This window comes from Panthera tigris, chromosome A1 (genome assembly GCF_018350195.1).
Source record: "Panthera tigris isolate Pti1 chromosome A1, P.tigris_Pti1_mat1.1, whole genome shotgun sequence".
NCBI lineage: Eukaryota > Metazoa > Chordata > Mammalia > Carnivora > Felidae > Panthera > Panthera tigris.
This window is the reverse complement of record NC_056660.1, coordinates 202,396,566-202,402,565: the sequence shown is the minus strand read 5'-3', so window position 1 is coordinate 202,402,565 and position 6,000 is coordinate 202,396,566. Positions and strand designations below refer to the sequence as shown.

Here is a 6,000-nt window from a genome sequence, read left to right as displayed (position 1 = left end):
AGGATATTTCATGGAAGAAGCAATTGACTAAGCAAGTAAAGTTCAAATGATACGTAAGTTCTGTAGTCAGTGTGAGGAGTGTGTTTTGGGTCAGACCTTCTACCTTCTGCCTGAGGTGTCTACTTATGCAACTCCCTTCATTCTCACAAGGACCCTGTATAACACCCAAGTATAAAAAATGGTGCTCAGAGAGAGAGATTGGAGCCAGACTGCAATTCAGCCCCGGACTTCAGATTCCAACAGGACATTCCATATCCGTTCTCCAGGAAACAAAAGTAGAAAGTGGATGAAGGAGTCATGGATGGAAATGTAAAAAAAAAAAAAAAAAAAAGTTGACCCAGTTGGGATGGAGGGGAAGGCATAGTTTGCATATGGAGCTAAATATTAAAAAAGAGAAATCCTTAGTCACAGCATACTGAGGGAAAATAAGCAACTAAAACTATGGCAACTAAATTGGACAGGATGAGTGAATGCCACCATATCCTTTTCTGGGCTCATGACCTTGTAATTATGAGTCTAGGTTTCTTCCTCCACTGCTCAGGTTACCTCATAGATGACTGAAAAGTTCATATTATATGCTGTACATTAAGATGTTTTTAAATTGGCACAGTAAATTGAGTATCTTAAATTGGCAAGTGCTTTTATTGAAAATACTCTTTTAGTCACACCTAAATTCGCTAAGCCAGAGAGCTCTAAATTGGGATAAGCCACAATTGTTTTATGATGTCATTATGAAGCTGGCACTGAGAAGTGTTAGTTCACCAATTGCAGCTTTGAGATGGCCTTTTCGAGATCCATTGGTCCATATTATATGGTGCAGCTGACAAAGAGTTATTGTTGTATATTCCGATGTCGTACCCTAAGCCCCAGTCTGTATCTATTGAATTTAACTGTTTGATAAATGAAGACAGAAAAGCTAAGCTATTTATTGCTGTCAGCATTAGATAAAGAAATTTCACTTAAAATTAGGAGAGATTTCACTTAAATAAATTTCACTTAGATAGGAAGTTTCACTTAAAAATTACCAACAAGAGTTACCAAATTATTCCATTGCTTTTCAAGTGATCGTTGCACAAAATGTTGCATCAAATTGTCTTTTCCAGTTGCAGAAACGTTAAGAATTTTCTTCATGCATTTAACCTTTGCCAGCCACCCTCTACATGATGCAACATCAAAGGAATTCCTTTGGGAAAAACTAGATAATCAGGTTTGTGAGGGAAGACCTTTCATATGTCATCATTGCTTACCTAACTATAGTGAAGTATAATTTTGTAAGCAAGGAAGAATCAAAAAAGATATGACAGAAATCCTTTTTAGCCAGGTTCTTAAAAACTGACCCAAACAATGTTAGATTTTTATCTTCCATGGCAAATCAGGTGTCAAGGTGAATTTGGATACCACGTACATTGAATGAACTTCTCAATTAGATGACAACCAAACAATATTCTCAAGTTCCTATAACTTAACAATATAGAAATAAAGGCCTTTAATCTCTTATTTTCCTCCACAATCCTCTGTCCAGTCCAGCATTGGAGAAAAGAGGAATCTTGTTATGAACGCTTTTGAGAACAAAGCATCAGCTTTTTTATTAGAGACTGGGAGCACAGCTTATGTATACATGCCTCAGCGTCAGGTAAATCAATGACTGGTTTTTTTTGTTTTTTTTTCTCTTTCGTCCCTGGAAAACTTTGATGTTTACAATAGAAAGCCACCATTAAACACAAAGATTACCACTGATGCCAAACTGGTTGCAGTAGAACTTGATCTCTGCTAAGTGAGGATGCTTGCTGTAGAAAGAGGTATCTTTTGTCTTTTCAGACTAGATGGTGATTACCTAAAATGTTAAATGCGTAGCATCTACACATACAGGAACTTTACTATGACTTTACTATGACTGCAGTTAGGTCATCTGAACAAATGTGAAGCTATTCTACATTTCTATGTAAGAATAAACTGATTTTTAGTTGTGTACTTTTTAGAACACTTACAACTATATTATCTCTCAATTATCACAACAGTTCTGTGGTATATATTAGGTACATGTTTCAAAACAAAACAAAACAAAAACAAAAAGAGGAAACAAACATGCAAGTTTTAGAGACTTTCCCTAAGTCTTATGTAAGTTTAAATGATGTGGCAGCATCAGAAACAGATTTCATAGTGTCTAGAAATTTGTCTAGAATATTTACAGTCACCTGTATCCTACCACTTTCCTCAATGACAATGAAAATACTTATTATAAGGATCAATGGCTCTAGAAATGGATCGTGTTGGAATATGGTTTAATTTTATTGATCAGTCATATTCTATATTTTAATGGCTCCCATTTTCGCATGGCATTTTTAGTGGTTATTACTCGTGAGATACAGATCACAGAAAAGTTCTAATTTTCATACATCTGGCTAGCAATTTTTAACATCAGGAGGCCCCTAGAATTCCTGTTTACTTATTAGATGTTTAGACAGACATGGTAGAATAGAATCTCAACAAATGCATGAATGCTGGCCACATCCCAGAGACGTTGGGAATAAGGCTCATGAATGTAAGAATAAAGCTCATGAATAAGAGCCATGAAGAGCCACTCTAAAAAGGGAGGGGGGTAGGGTACAATTGGGGTAGGGAGAGCAAGCGTTATCCAGGGATAGCTAGTAACTTATCTGGAGGTAAAAGATGGTCAGAAGATATTGACCCCCTTTTAACAAGGGAAAAAAACCAGTTTGTCTTTTTTTTTGTACAGCAATGGGTGGGCTTCCTCAAATTCCCTTTCCCTGTTCCCTGATTCTATAGTTATTCAAAATGAGGAATAAGCCATTGCCAGGATCCAGTTCTATTTTGTGCTCACAAAGGGCAGGCTGTTCCAACAAGCTGTGCCTGCTTGAATGCATGGCTGACTGAGAGGTAACATCATGGATTTGGGGGTGGGGAGGAAAAGGATAAAGATTATCTTATGAGAACCCAATATGAGAATAGAACAGAGCATGAGAACCCAGAGAACAATAGAAGGGATAAAGTGGGACCCAGGAGAGACAAAGTGGTCAAAGATGTATCCATTAAAAGTAATAGCTACTTGAAAGCAATACCTATACTACTAAAGATATAGAATAAAGATAACTTCTGGGAACCTTGAAGACCCAATGATAATCATGAAATGCAGAGGTTTTTCATTGCCTGTATGATTGATTGAAGAACAAAAATGCTAAACCATGCATTTTGTCTCATTTGGTTGAGAACAAACTGCCATTTTAAAAAGTCTGAGAGGAGATCGGGGGTGGCTCCGTCAGTTAAGCGTCCAACTCTTGATTTCAGGTCAGGTCATGATCTCACAGTTTGTGAGTTTGAGCCCCACATTGGGCTCTGCACTGACAATGTGAAGACTGTTTGGGATTCTCCCTCTCCCCCTGTCTCTGCCCCTCCCCAGTGCTCGTTCTCTCTCTCTCTCTCTCTCTCTCTCTCTCTCTCTCTCTCTCAAAATAAATAAATAAATATATATTTTTTAAAAGTCTGGGATTTCTTGCCTATGCTTCACTCCCTTAGAAGATCGTGTATAGTGTTTAAGAACAAGGAATGAAGAAATGTAAGACAGGAGTTTGAATCAGCTCTACTATTTATTATCTGGGTGATGACAGATAAATTACTCAAATTCTTTTGACCTCAGTCTTCTCTTTTGTTAATTGAGATAGTAGTACGTTCCTTGCAGGTTCTGTTCCATGATGTACGTACAACTTTTAGCACAGTGTTCAGTGCTAGACTCAAGTCAGTGTGTGATAGCCCTGGATACTGCAAAGAAAAAATAAAAAATGTTCGTGTCACAAAATGACTGAACTTTTAGCTGCATTCCACACAAGTGACCAACGTGTTCTGTTGCCTCTAAATGATTTCTTTTTATCACCTACTTAACCCTTTGGCTGTCTCCCAGTTTTCTTTCCTCCAAGCAGCATCCAACCTGATCTTTGAAAAATGCAAGGCAGATCACGATACACCACAGAGTAAGTCTCTCCCTTGTCTTCCCTTTGCACTCTACATAACATATCCAATCCCTTCCCGGGAACCATCTCCCTACCCCCTCTCTACCTCTCCTCCCACTTTCCCGAGATAGGTTTCTTCTCATTTCTCCAACACGTTACACAAGTTCTTATTTTTAGATATTTGCTATAGACATTTTCCTCTGCCTGGAATATTCTTCCAGCAGACAGCTCAAGGTTGATCAATTTTTGCCAGATCGATTTTAACTTCATCCAGGATCTCTCAGTCTCTATACAATTAACATTTTAGTCTGGGTGATTTTTTTGTTGGGGGGGAGGAGGTCCTGTGCTTTGTAGGATATTCAGGATTATCCCTGGGCTCTGTCTGCCAGATACCGGTAGCAAACCTCTTCTCTCCCCCAAGTTGTATTAAGACTGTTTCCAGGCATTGCCCAATGTCCCCTTGGGGGCACAAGTGTCCCTCCTCCCAACACACCACTGGCTTCATGTTACTTTCTCAGAGAAGCCTTTGCTCATCTTTCAACCAAAGGTAGCCCCTGAGTCACGATCCCCACCATCTACTCCCCATTATCTACCATAAAGCACTATAACCCCTCATCTTTTCTTTCTCACTGACTTACCTGGTTATTATCTATCTTCCCCAATGCAGTGTGAGTGCCTTGAAAGCAGAAACCATGATTGGCTTGTCTATAATAAGGATGTAATAAACACATACTTGCATATATACATACATAATGGCTGAACAAATGGATTGATGAAGACATGTATGCAGTGTCCAAACAGCAGTTTAGTTTTATAAACACTGCCTCCAAACATGATTTATGTTAGTAATTGAAAGATTAAATTTTATACTACACCCATCTGTCAAATATGTGTTCTTCCTGTGCACCAGACATTATTCTAGTTGTTTTACAATACAGTGGTCAACAGGGAAGAAGAAACTTACATTAATTCTAAAGTCATTTGCCAGGCATTTTAAGGCTGCAAGGTGGGGAGAAAGAATATTTTTGATAATGTATACTTGTTGCCAGTATTGTGTGGGAAGAATGAACATTCTCTCTTTAGACCTCAGTTGTATATTTCTTCTAAGTCCTTCACCAATCCTAGTTAATTTTTCCTTATAATTATTTTTAAATGTTTCTACAGCTTTTTAAGTAAAAAAAAAATTTTAATGTTTATTCTTGAGGGGGGGAGGGGCAGAGAGATACAGAATCTGAAGAAGGCTCCATCCAGGCTCTTAGCTGTCAGCACAGAGACCAATGTGGGGCTCCAACTCAGAAGCCGTGAGATGAGATCATGACCTGAGCCAAAGTCAGACGCTTAATGGATTGAATCACCCAGACATCCCTGTTTCTACAGCTTTTTAAATTTGTTATCTGGTAGATCCTCTAGAATTTGTTGTATAGAGTGAAGAATTTTATCTTTTTTTAATAGACAGCCTAAATTATTAGAATACCATTCATAGGACAGTGCATCATTTTCCCACGTATCTTAAATACTACATTCAATATACACAAAATTACCGAAATTATGAAGCTCTATGTCTTACAGAACTCTTGTGTTTAATCAATCTATTTAACTTGGTGCCAGTATCACTGCATTTTGTTAAACACGGCTTTATAGTATATTATGGCATTTGGTAAAATTTGGTAAAACTTTCCCGTCATCCATCTCCCAGTTAAACTTTTTAGTTAAACTAATCTTGTATTTTTTCTCTTCTGGCTGAATTTTAGAATCAGCTTGTCAAATTTTATTTGAAAAATTTGTCAGTATTGTATTTCTTTCATAATCAAAAATACAGTGTTCATATAAATGGTAACAAAACTGTTAAAAATTAAAATATATAATAACATTCAATATTGCAAAATGCTATTGGATCTCATAAACTGAAACACTACTTGTGGCAACTTGGACTGTGTTCACTTGTGCAACACTTTTGGAAATCAGTTTTGTATTGAACAAAAATGCGTGTATGTTTTGATTCAGTAACCCTTGGTATGTTTCTTTAGGAAAAAAT

The 6,000-nt window shown here is 37.3% G+C and overlaps 1 long non-coding RNA gene across 1 annotated transcript in view; it reads right to left on the bottom strand.

The window, feature by feature from the left end:
* Positions 1 to 3,623: 3,623 nt before the first annotated feature.
* LOC102970384 overlaps positions 3,624 to 6,000 on the bottom strand; it is an 82,817-nt gene continuing 80,440 nt past the window's right edge. Inside the window, exon 3 of the long non-coding RNA XR_006220891.1 lies at positions 3,624 to 3,777. This is a non-coding gene — a long non-coding RNA (uncharacterized LOC102970384). The remainder of the gene's footprint in view (positions 3,778 to 6,000) is intronic.